The sequence below is a fragment of the Oryctolagus cuniculus genome, chromosome 9, assembly GCF_964237555.1.
Source record: "Oryctolagus cuniculus chromosome 9, mOryCun1.1, whole genome shotgun sequence".
NCBI lineage: Eukaryota > Metazoa > Chordata > Mammalia > Lagomorpha > Leporidae > Oryctolagus > Oryctolagus cuniculus.
This window is the reverse complement of record NC_091440.1, coordinates 14,831,491-14,844,778: the sequence shown is the minus strand read 5'-3', so window position 1 is coordinate 14,844,778 and position 13,288 is coordinate 14,831,491. Positions and strand designations below refer to the sequence as shown.

The following is a 13,288-nucleotide window of genomic DNA, read 5'->3' as shown; positions in this document are numbered from 1 at the left end:
ACCCCTGGTTGGAGGCTGCAGGCCTGGGGAAGCCAGAAGTGGCTAATTAGGCACAGGGCAGCATGTGTGACTGACTCTGGGGCATGTTTGACTTTTTCTAATTAGTCCTAAATTAGAAAGAAGCAGGGACAATGAGTAGGGGAGTGGTCAGTCATTAACCATGTCCTGGACATTTGGGGCACATTGTTACGGAAGTTACTGTTTAGCTTTCTGGGGTGTTACTACACATAGAAAGCTGGCTTCCTGCAGGCCTGACAGCATGCTGGCTTCCCTGTTGTTTACTGTAGATAAGGGGTTGGTTTTCTTGTGGGTCACTTCTGGTTTATTTAAATTTTAAAATGTATTTACTTGAAAGGCAGTGGGAGAAAGAGAAATCTCCCATCTGCTGATTCACTCCCCAATCGCCCACATCAGTTGGGGCTGGGCCAGACTAAAGTCAGCAGCTAAGAAACTCAATCTGGGTGTCCCAAGCAGATGGTAGGAACCCAACCACGGAAGCTATCACCTCCTGCCTTCCAGGGTGCACATTTTCAGGGAGCTGGGATCCTGAGTGCAGCCAGGACTCAAACCCAGGCACACTGATATGTGATGCAGGCAACCCTGGCAGCACCTTAACTGCTATGCCAAACACTGCCCTTGAGTTTTGTCTGTACAGACGGTCCAGCCACTGATCATTTCTCACCTCACCTGGCGTCAGACACAGAGGCTTTGGGATGAGTACAGATCTGCAGATAGAGGAGAACGCAAGATGTGTGCATTGGTTTCAGTTGTCTCTCTAGAAAACAGTTGTTAATAGCTGCGTGATGGAAGAAGTTGTTAAAGGGTAAACAGACATGCAGGGTCCAAGCTGCATGAATCTCATCAGTGGTAATAGGAGGCCTGTGGCTAAGTGCCCACACACTGGGCTGGAAAGTTCTCCTTAAATAAAACAAAAAGGCACAAACAAGGTTCAGTTCACATTGCAGCTGCTCAACTCTGCCGGGACCTCACCCCTTGGCAAACAAACCACACACATCTGTTTCTGTGAGGGTTGCTGCAAGCTATGTGTCCTAACACTTCACAGGGCAGAAGTCTCAGGAATGACTTAGCTGTGGGTGAGGTGGGGTCTAAAACCCTATTCCAGGCTCTCCTTTTACCTAGAGAAGGATTCTAAGTTCAGGCACATATATGATGCACAGAATGATAAAGTTTATTTAAAAGGTGAGGAAAAGACACACATGCACACACACACACACTGTTCAGGAAGAGAGTGACCCAGGAAGGGAAAGGAAGAAAGAGGAAACACGTATCAGCACAATTTCTCTTCCTTGTCTACCGGGGAAGAAAGAGCCCTTGGAAAGGGGCGTGGTTTCACAGTATGGCCTCCAGTCCCCAGGTGAGGGGAGATACATCCTGGGAAAGGGGTTGGTTGGCTGACAGGTAGGCAGACAGGATTACCTAGGGTGAGGGAGGTATGTCTTCCAGCTCATTGACCTAATCAAGCTTCCTGCCTTATCCCATGTCAACTGGACTGTGGTTTACACAGGAGCACTCTCTGAGTTTTTCACTTGAGCCAATTATTTAAAGCAAAACCGTCTTTCACATTAGAAACCCAGTGGGCAACTTGCAAGCATCAAGTAAGCTGCACTAGGGGTCCATTTTCAGGCTCTATTACAGAAACCTGTCAACCATTGCTTACTCTGCTGCTTACGGGAAAACAAAAATGCTTGCATTATTCTGTTTTTCACACACAAACGACTGAAGCTCACAGGAATTTAAAAAATGCTGTCTTGCCTTTTCAATCTTTTCAGCACCCATGAACTCTAAGGAGTGGAGTGAGTGTGCTGGACACCCTAAAACAGCCTCTGATGCTAGCCGAATGAGTGTCCTCCCAATCCAGGCAGAGCAAGGAGGCAGGAAGACCCCTCCAGCAGCAGCCACAGACTCTCTCTGTCCCTTCGAGAAAGGGCCAGTGGATTCACTCAGCCCTTGGCTACCCTGGAAGAGCAGCACATACGAGACTGGAGCTGAGGCTCAGAGACAGAAGTCTCCAGCCGCCCAGACCAGCAGGCCAGAAGCCAAAACCAACCACTCCCTGCCGCTGCCCTGCCTCCCAGACTGCGTCAGCGCAGCCCTTGGCTACTTGATGAGCACTGCAGCCCTTTCCTACGTTGAATGATTCTCAGAGTGATGAGCTAGGTCTTTAAGTTCCCTGCTTGTTCTAAACTCTCAGAGCCTCTGCCTCACATTCCCAGAAAGGAAGAAAGTGAGGGCAGATCAACCAGAGCCATTGGGCATCATTTGCTTCATCCATCACCTGCCCAGGTTGATTTGCTGTCAAGCCCGGGGCTGGGGAGCTGATCAGCAGGTCCAGCTTCCAGGAGTGATCCCTGGTGAAGGCAAGAGTGGGAGGCACAAATGCCCTATTGAATTTATTCATTTTGCACAAGGCTCCCAGCTCAGAACCATCCTCTGTGGGGGTTGCACAGTTAGCAGATAAGCTGCATTTATAAGGACCTGAACATTGTACTTGTTGATTCTGGACAGTACCCAAAATATACAAGGTATGACCTGTGTAACTTAGTGTCATCGTGTGTTTTACCCATTTTATAAGTGATTGTTACAGTCCTGAGTTTTCACAGTTCTTCAGAATTCCAGATGCAAGCCCTCTGTCAGACATGTGTTTCACAAATATTTTCTCCCACTGTGCAGCTTGTCTTTTCATACCTTAACGGTCTTTTGCATAGCAAAAGGTTTTAATTTTGAGGGAGCTCAATTTGCCAATTCTTCCTTGGGTGATTGGTGCTTTTGATATAATGTGTAAGGGCTCTGCAGGGCTCTGCATCAAGTCCTAGGTCCTGTCTTGTTACTTCCTAAAAGTTCTATCATTTTATGATTTAGACTTATCTCTATGATCCATTTTGAGCTATTTTTATGTATGAAGTTTGCATTATACTTTTATTGTTACTATTTTTTGACCTATGGATTTCAATTGTTCCAGCACCTTGAGTTGAAAATATCATCCTTCCTTCATATAATTGTTTTTGACCTTTGCAAAAATCAGCTGGCTTTGTGAAGGTCTGTTTCTGGGCTTTCTATCATGCTGCACTCTTCAGTGTATCTATTCTTTCATCAATACAACCTAGCCTTGATTACTGTGGCTATACACTAGGTCTTAACATTCAGCAGGCTGGTTTCTATCACTTTTTTCTTCTTCTTTTGGCTATTCTTGATTCTTTTTTGTCTTCACATCCAATTTTAGAATAATTTTTGTCTATACTGTATCTGTGAAACATTTTAAAATTTTGATGGGCATTTCATTAAAGTTATATTTCAATTTAAGAATCAATATCTTTACTGGGCTGAGTCTTTCCACCATAGCAATGATTGGATTTTCCATTTCTTTAGATGTTCTTTGATTTTATTTTTAAGTATAGTGTAGTTTTTAAGCATATAAATCTTGTACATATTTTAGCAGATTTATAACAAGATTTTTTGGTAAGTTGTGAATAGTCTTATAGTTTTAATTGGGTTTTATGTGTTCATTCTAAGTATACAGAAATGAAATTATATCTTGCATTTGGTGACCTCACTGATGATAAGTACGTACTCACTTCATTGGTACTCATTTATTCACACTTACTGGATAGTACTAAGAGGATGTTTTTGGTAGGTTCCTGGGAGTTTTACATGTAGACCATCGATCTCAGTTGCTCCTTTACAGTCAATAAGCCTTATATTCCTTTTCCTGCCTTGCTGTGCTGACTAGAACCTCCCTCCAGTAATATGTCCAGAGTGCATACCGCTGCCCTATCCCCATCTTAAGGCAAAAGCATTCACCAAAGGCAATAATTTAAATCCAACTGAAATCCCTCCTTAGCGATGTGTCTTTTCAAGGTTTCCTAGATGCCTCCAATGCAAAAATGGGTAGCCAAATATTCATTTTATGAGATTGTAGAAATAAATTGAGGTATAGAATTTAAAGTATCTGACACAAACCCTAATATCTAGGGGAGAGTCAGTAAGTCTCTCTTTTTAAGTCTAAATCGAATTCAGAAAAAGCAAAAATAACAACTCACTACCCAGCTTGTGAATGTACTTTTTTAAATAAAACACAATTACTCAATGATAGCTGGGATTCCCTCTGGGATCCATAGGTTACTATGAAATGAAACAAAGGCAAACTCATGTTAAAACTTTTTAAGAGGCCAGCGCTATGGCACAGCAGGTTAAAGCCATGGCCTTCAGTGCCAGCATCCCATAAGGTTTGAGTCCTGGATGCTCCACTCCCTACCCAGTTACCTGCTAGTGGGCCTGGAAAGAATCAGATGGTCCAAGTCCTTAGGCTCCTGCACCCATGTGGGAGACTCAGATAAAGTTCCTAGGTATGGCCATTGCAGCCATTTGAGGAATAAACCAGCAGATTGAAGATCTCTTTCTCTCTCTCTCTCTCTCTCTCTGTCTTTGTAATTCTGCCTTTCAAATAAATAAATAAATCTTAAAAAAAACTTTTTAAAAGAGTACTTGCCATCCCAAAAAGCTTCTCTATTATCAGCAAACCAACCACTACATCCTAAATGAAGTTTACCTGAGTGTTAAGAGTCAAAAATACTGTTGCCAATCAGCTACTGCTGGTTTAATCAAACTGTCAATTGCTCCAGGCCAGATGTTCTGAAGAATGAAGGATAAAATAATCTCCTACTATTAATAGCCACTGTGTTTGTTTTACCTACCATTGCTATCACAATTTAGAATGCACAGAATAACGTGAAGAGGGTTTCTGATCTGTAGAGTCCTCACTGAAATGAAAACCCCTTAACAGCAACAATTGCACAGGTTAGATTCATATGAAATGGTGTCTTCATGTTTTTCCAGCACAAAATATCATCATCTCATATGCTTCTGTGATCTGTAGCCTGAAAACCTGCCTTGATTAGTAAAATGAAGCAACAGGGAAAGCTGATGGAGCCATGTTGATGGCAGCACAATGAATGGAGCTGAAATTATTGGGTAAAGTAGTGAAAACCACAGAAACCAATCTGGCTCACCTGCTAGAAAAGGAACTTCTTGGAAGATATGGCAATGGCCTCTGTCCACCTATCTCTAGCTCTCCCACTGCAGCACCTGGCCAACTTCTGCCTGCATCACTGGATGCTCACTTTACCTTTCTGCACTGTGCAGGTGACAAAGAATTAGCAACTCTGGAAGTAGGCTCTCAAGCAATGGCCAACTGTAGCTGACACATAAATACTCCAGTCCCCTCAGCCACTGGGTGGGATATTGTCTTAGTCCATGTTGTGCTGCTATAACAAAATATCTGAGAAAAAATGATTAATTTTGGTTCACGGTTTTGGGGGCTGAAAAATTCCAAACTCGAGCAGTACATGTAGCAGAAGCCACACAGGTGAGTGGACTTGCTTTAATCAACCTGCTCTAACAGCAACCAACCCAGTCCTATGTGTGATAACCTGTTTCTATGCAGGGCATTAATCCCTAATTAGCTACCTAACTACCATCTACTAGGCCCCACCTTGCAAAGGTTTGGCCACCTCTCAACACCATTACATTAGAGATCAAGCTTCCAATGCATGCAACTTTGGAAGGCAAACTATATCCAAGCCATCGCATGTATGTTCTGCATGGTTCCAGAACTCTCCAACAGAATGGAGTTTCAATCACCCAGTTATCATTTGCTTGATGACTCCTTATTAGCTGTCTTCCCTTCTTTTTCTCATTTCCCTTCTCCCCTTCTGGGGTCTTTGGGTCTGCTACTGCAGCACCCAAAATTAAGATGAAAGGATAGCAAGTAGCTTGAAGAATCGATGGGAAATGAGAATTGGGAAATAGAGAAGAACCACAGGCAAGCAGACAGCAGGGTTCCTGATAGTTCACCACACAGGAGTGGTTCAAACAGAATGCCATCAAGGGCACCTTCGTGTCCCTCCCTCCACTCCCAGCTAATGTCACCTTTTCAGGGCATCTCTACCTCTGCCATGAACTCCATTTCTGGTTGCCTTTATGATGTATAAACCTCAAAAAGCTCTTGCTTATTTGTGCCACCAGTTCAGTGGTCAACATCTCAGAGATGAGAAAATAATTGGCCATGCCTAGGTTAGGTGATCACAGACCAATAGCCAGGTGGTAGGAAAAGGGAAAAATCTGGTTACCTTTGGTTTTCACAAGGAAAGCAGGGGCAGACTTCCCCAGACAGGACAGAACTCTGAATGCTGGGCCATTAGTGACAAATGCCCTCTACAGCAATTAAATATGCAGTTATTTTTTAATCTTCAAATCCAACTTTGTCATCTCTTTCAATGGTCCATAATAACTCTATGATAAGGATTTAAATTCTTCTGTGTCCATCTACATATTTATCCTAAGACACATTTTTATTTAAACACCTGTAAAAATATTGTTTTACAATCAGTGAAAATTGTCTATCAACCCACTAAAATCAATGTCAAACAATATTTTCAGCATTTTTTCTTAAAGGTACATGAACTAATGCTGCACCTTGTAAATGATCATCTGAGATTCAATGAAATTCTTTCTTATCATGAACTTCTCCCACTGAATTGTCTTTGTTCCTCATTACACTATCAACTCCACAGTCCTACTTATAGTGATATGTACACTGCATAGCTCAGCTTAGCATACAACAGATTCAGAATGTGTATTTTCATAAATAAATAAGTAATTTGGTAAATAAGAAAGCATTTCCTGTGCAAATTTCTGTGTGCCATTTTTCATGCTCCATAAGTCTCTGAGATTTAAAAGTATCCAGAACATTCTATCCTGGGTGTCTGACTTACTCATTGAACAGTTATTAAACAATCAATAAATCCTAAACATTGTGTTAAGGGCCTGATAGCTCATTTAATACTTAGAATCATCCTCAATGAGCACAACAAGAAGTTTGGTAAACTGCAGAAGGTCACACATAAGGATGGATGGTCTGAACACACCCTGACAGCCAGTTTGCTTGCCATAGCTCTACAATGTCAGGCTGTGTTCTACAGACACTCCCGTCTCTCTCACAGATGAGCATCAGCGTCAGATGTAGCAGGAACCCACCTTGAGCCCATGCTGTGTCCACCCTGCAATTATGGCATCTTTAGAAGCCTGGTTGGTTTGGTCTATCAAGAGTCTACATGGAGATGTTGGTGAAAACCTCGTCCTCAGGGAACAAAAGGTTGCAGGCTGCTGAAAATGATCCACAGGCGAGGAGAAGCCTGGTTGTGTGCATGGGGGCCAGCACTGGTGGGCAGGCTGACACCAAGCAGCACCACCACTCTTAACCCAGATGGAAGTGGCACCATCTCAAGGACTGTGACCTTTGTCAGCAGCTGGGATGTCTTGGGCAGGCACCAGCAACAAGGCAGCGTCTTCTCAGGATCTCCGTGGTCTGGCCGCCATCTGTGGCACCAAGACAATGTAGGGAACAGGGAAATGGAAGAGGACACAGTGTGCAAAGGTTTTCCACTTGTACATCTTGCCTGGTGGGCTCCTGGAACCATTTGAGAGGAATCTGAGTGGACCTGAAGCTTAGTAGAGAGCTCAGCATTGGAGCCAGAGAGATACTGTTGTTACCTGTTTTTACTCGCAACTGTGCATCCTGAACAATGTAGGCTGTATAATTACAAGTCAGAGCTTAAATCTATATTTGGAAGTGAACTGGAAAATAATGAACAAGCAGTGTATTTGCAGAGAGGGACCAGTTAGATGTCTAACAAAGCTGTCTCAAGAAGAAGGCAAGTGAGCTGGGTGGGGCTGTGCGCAAGAAATCAGGAGACATGAAACCTAGTCTCTGCTCTTTCCCAAATTTGCCTCCCTGGGGAGAAGCTGATCATCTTCTGGAGCCTGTATCCTTACTTGCTGCAGGAGAGGGCTGGGCCACATGGGTGGACTGATCCTCACGTCTGCCTAACTCGTCAGTGCTGTCATCCTGCAAACACTGGATGGTACATGCTAACATCCAGCCAACTTTTAGAACTGCTTTGCAGGGGACTCACTCAGCTAGTAGGGGTTCTGCATAACAGAAGTAGAACTATGTTTCTTTCTAGGTTCTGGAAATCACAGTGGTAAAGCAACAGGAAAACTGAATGCACAGCACACAGAGAGTTGACCCATGTACCCAAACATCTTCAGACAGGGAAAATGGGCTCCACTTTGGGAATTTAATGAGTACTTCCGGCTGAGCATGTTTTTGGTCAAACTAATGGCACCTGTGGGGAAACTAGCAGAGAATGTACATTTCTTAGCTCATATTCCCACAGAGTATTTTCCAGTGGATTTAGTAGCCATGGGTAGAATAATATCACATTTTAAAAGGGCTCCTATTGAGAGCAATGTTTTCTCAGCTTAGTGCCTGATTAACATCAAGCTAAACTTCCTTCTGTCTCTCCAACTTATCTTTCTTTTAAAAGATTTATTTATTTGAAAGGCTGAGCTACAAAGAAAGGGAGAAAAGGAGGGAAGGGGAGGGGGTGGAGGGAGAAAGAAGGATTGGGAGGGGGGGTCAAGGTCTCCCAACTGCTGGTTCATTCCTCAAATGACCACAATGGTCAGAGTTGGGCCAGTCCAAAGCCAGGAGCAAGGATCCAGGAGCTTCTTCCAGGTCCCCCATACGGGTGCAGGAGAAAAAGGACTTTGGAAGTGGTACAGTCAGGACTGGAACCAGTGCCCATATGGGATGTTGGCACCACAAGCAGTGGCAAGCAGTGGCTTAACCCGATATGCCACAGCACCAGCCCCTCTCCAACTTTTCCTAGCTGTTTTTTTCCTACATTATGATTTCACTAAGTTGGATAGGAAGATGACTTTCGCTAGATGAATGACCCTGGACTTTTTGGGCCCTGGGGTTGGCATGGCCTTCTCTCTGTACCTTGCACTCCATGCTTGACAGTTCAGGGGTTTCCAGGCCTCTATCCCACATCTCCTTTCTGGTATCCATCACTCTCTAGCCACACTAGACCATTCTATGTATCACACTCACCCTGGGCCTTCCAGCTTTGTGCCATTCCTTCTGCTCCAACTCCTTTCATGTACTTCATTACTTTCTGCCCATTAAATCTTTTGGGTTTTTTTTTTAAAGATTTATTTATTTATATATTTGAAAGAGTCACAGGGAGAGGGGGAGAGACAAAGACAAATGAGAGTGAGAGTGAGAGTGAGAGAGAGAGAGAGAGAGAGTTTTTGCATCCACTGGTTCATTCCCCAGATGGCCAAAACTGCAAGGCTTTGGGCCAGGCCGAAGCCAGGAGCCTGGATCTCCCATCTGGGTCTCTCACATGGTAACAGAAGCCCAAACACTTGGGCTATCTTCTGCTGCTTTTCCCTGACCATTAGCAGGGAGCTAGATTGGAAGTGGAACATCCTAGACATGAACTGGTACCCATATTGGATACCAGCATCAGACAGAAGCTTTACCTGCTATGCCACAACATTGGCCCCCTCTGCCTACCAAATCTTACCCATCCTTTTGTACCTTAAAGGTTTAATGCTTCCCAAGGCTATCTATGCAATTAGTGCACTGTGATTCCAATCCTGAAAACATTTCTCAGGGATCTTGATTCTGAAATTTAGCAAAGGGTATCACAGGCCCAGACAATGATAAAGAATGATATGACAGAATTTCTATCCCAGGTGTAAAACATTGTACAAAGCAGCTGAATGAATACACATCAGTGTATTCAGAGTGACTGGTTCAGGTGTAGCCCAACAAATCAACAGAAGAGGAACAAAAGCCCAGAAATGCACCCATGACTATGTGGTAATTATCTGGAACCGAGTTGGCATCACAGAGCCAAGACATTTTATTTTTTAAAAAATGGTGGAGAGACACTAAGACCCATGGGAAAAAATTAGATTTCTATCTCACCTTATACACAAAATTCCACATAGATTGAGACATAAATATGAAAGAAATAATACCAGTCATTTAAATAAGAACCCACATTTTCATAGCAATCACAGGAAATGGGTATTGTTAGTCCACTCTCAGGGGAGAATGAAGCTCAGATAAATTAAGTGATTTATCTAGTCAGTTAACAAGGAACTGGTTGACAATTCCCAATTGTCACCCTAAAGCTTTAGTTTTGCCACTGTGCCATACTGCCTCTCCCTCTTCTGAATAGTCTTTCAATTATTTGGCTGATTTTTTAAACAGTGAATTGCAGAATGTAATACTTTGTAATTTAACTATTAATCTCTCTACCTCCTCACACACCCATTCACTTTTGCCTTCTGTTTGCATGTACCTTTTCTATTCATCTCATTGAAGTCAAAAACCACATCTTGCCTTGTGGCATTTCTGTGAGGGACCTGACAAGAGGTCTTAGTGGCAGATATTTCTGGCAGTCTAACAACCATTTGGGCCATTTAAGCAGATCTAGAGAGTTATCAAAGAAAGGAGAGTAAAAGTGGCTGGCACTGTGGCACAGTGGGTAAAGCCATGGCCCACAGTGCCAGCATCTCATATGGCACCAGCTTGAGTCCCAGCTACTCCACTTCCAATCCAGCTCCCTGCTAAAGAGCCTGGGAAAGCAGCAGAAGATGGCCCAAGTGCTTAGACCTCTACACTCATGTGGGAGACCCAGATGAAGCTCCTGGCTTCAGCCTAGCTTAGCCCCATCCATTGCAGCCCTTTGGGAAGTGAACCAGTGAATGGAAAATCTCTCTATCTCTCCTTCTCTCTCTCTGTTTTTCAAATAAACAAATAAATCTTTTTTAAAAAAAAAAAGGAGAACAAAATAACTTTTTATTCCTTACTCAATTCCATTCTCTGTGGAAAAAGCTTAGAGAAGAATCTGAGGAAATCCTACTGGAAAGTACTAATGCAGAAAAGTGCTGGTAATATAACATAGGCCCATTCCTCCACATTGAAACTACCAGAAGAGTTGTTCTGCTATGTGTCTGCTAGGCCCCCCCTCCCCCACCAGCAAAGAAGCAGACCATCCAGCACATTCCCTAATACACAGTCTACAGCATTTTGTTTAATATTGTTGATTACTGAGTTGTTCTCATCAGTACATATGGAACATGCAGTTCTTTGCACACAGCAAACACTCAAGCAGTTGGTTATAATTGATTGAGTGACTCATTCCCTTGGAATATTCATTCTGGAAATAATACCTTCAAACTACTTTTTTCAATTAGTTCATTTTGTTGTTGTTGTTGTTGTTGTGAAATATAGAAGCCTTATTAGAAGAGAAATGTTCTTCTATTAGCTGGGTCCCACTTTAATTTCTAACTCTTAGGACAGTGTGTCCATTATTTAAATCACATAAATATGGGTGACTTCTAGATCTTGCATGAATTGATTCAAATCAAAATCTTTATAACTTTATGTTTTCAAAAACACTACCTTTTCTAAAGAGACAAGAATTATATTCCAAGGAGCTAAACTGAAGTGGCAACATTATTATTTTAAAACCTAAGCCAAAGGGCGAGTGGGTTAAGCTGCCACTTTGATAGCCCACATTCCACATCTGAATGTCTAGGACCAAGTCCTGCCTGTGCTTCTGAAATCACTTCTTGGTAATGCACACCCTGGGAGGTGGCACATGATGGCTGGAGTATCTAGGTCCCTGCTACCCACCCAGGAAACCCAGATGGGGTTACTGGCTCCCGGCTGCTGCCTGGCCCATTCCTCGCTGTGGCAGGCATTTGGAGAGTGAATAAACAGATGGAAGTTATTTCTCTATATATCAATCTATCTTTCAAATCAGTTTGAAGAAAAACTTAAGTCCAAAGGGAAATAAATCCAAGTAATGAAAGCAGAGATGAGTGGTTTATAAAATTCTCATTATTTTTAGTCTTGGGTGGTTTGGAGAAATTTCTTAGAGGAGAACAAATGACGGTACAGTTGGGAAATGGGAAATATTTTCACTCTTATTCCATTTTCCTAAGTAAAAATGAGTAGAGGAAAAATTGGCCAAGCATTGGGATAAAAGAAGAGTTAATAAACGGAATTTTTTTAGAGCGGTAAATTTACTAGCTGGTATTTATTACCTAGGACTCTGGCACTATACTATGCACATAAAATCTCAACTTGTAAGTTTTAAAATGTGTTATTACCTATTTATTGTTATAAATGATCAGAGTGGGAAGAGGTTCCGCCCACGGGCTCTCCACTCGGCACTGAACAGGTGCTTTTCTTGGCCAGAGAAAGCGTGGTGCCGCCCCCTCTGCACACGGCACTCAGCTCCGCACCTGGCTGGTGTTCCGCGCAGGCCCTGCTGGGTATTCTGCACACGACACGCTCAGAGTGGCGGTGTGGCTCCCGGCTGCCAGCCCCAGCATCCACGGGAGAGTCCCGCAGGGCTGTTCTAGGCAGGTGCGCAGCTGGGGCGGCCCTAAGCGGGCAGTAGGGCCCTTGTGCAATCCGGAGACCCCTTATTCGGACGGGTTTGGAGCTGGACGCGGCCCGGCGGGGAGAGGCCTGGTTCTGTGAGTTCTGTTTCTGCCTGGCCTCGCAAGGCCTAGAAATGAAGGCAGAGGTGGGGTGTACACGCCGGCCACGTTTCTCCCTTTGTAACCGTGGAACTAGCCACCCCGAGAAGCCCCAAAGGTGGGAGGGAAGGGCCGCGTCTTCCTCCCTTCACGCTTCCCCACGCCATCCACACGTTCTTAGGGATAAAGGAAGGAACGGAGAACTACACACGTGGAGAAGACGCAGCTCCGGGAACGTTTTCCTCCCCTCTGGCGTCTCAGCACATCGCCCTGGCCCTCACCAGGCCAGAGGCGTGGAAATGGGAGCAGCTGGGCCGCGTGGACGCCACGAGGGGCTGTGAGCGCCTGCGCGCACCAAGCGCGCTGATTGGGCGGCAGCAGGGAGCTGGGCGGGGCTCCTGGGTCCCGGGGCGCCCCCTGCTGGGAAACACGGGCACTTCCTCAATCCTCGCCTATCCCGAGCGCGGCCACCATCCGGCCAGGAAAGCTGGGCGTGGTGGACCTGCTGGCTCCCTGGAGACTCCAGGTTTGCGGGAGACTTTGCCGTAAAGCCAACTGGAGTTCAGGAGTTGAAGGAAGTTGGCATTAGCAGGAAGCGGAATTAGGCGGGAATAGGACATCACGAAAGACGTGTTTTTCCAATAAAGTAGAAAAGACCTCATTTATCCTGACGGCCTCTCCCTCGCTCCCTCCTTCCCTCTCTGGTTCTCTTCTCTCTCTCTCAGACACACAGCCTCCCCTTGGTATCTGTGGGGGATTGCTTCCAGGAAACCCCACAAATACCAAAATTCATGGATGGCCAAGTCCCTTAAATAAAAAGGTGCAGTCGCACAACCTATGCACAGCCTCCCAACTT

At 44.4% G+C, this 13,288-nt stretch overlaps 1 long non-coding RNA gene across 12 annotated transcripts in view; it reads right to left on the bottom strand.

Annotated features, from left to right (window-relative positions):
- The window catches only part of LOC103349100 (uncharacterized), a 159,540-nt gene extending 146,579 nt beyond the window's left edge, over positions 1-12,961 (bottom strand). For 4 of the 12 annotated variants that reach the window (XR_011378731.1, XR_007921146.2, XR_011378735.1 and 1 more), the window contains exon 1: positions 12,644-12,797. This is a non-coding gene — a long non-coding RNA (uncharacterized lncRNA). Of the gene's footprint in view, positions 1-12,643 lie in introns of all 12 variants that reach the window. The other 8 variants (XR_011378724.1, XR_011378728.1, XR_011378725.1 and 5 more) reach the window with 7 other exon arrangements.
- Positions 12,962-13,288: the final 327 nt, after the last annotated feature.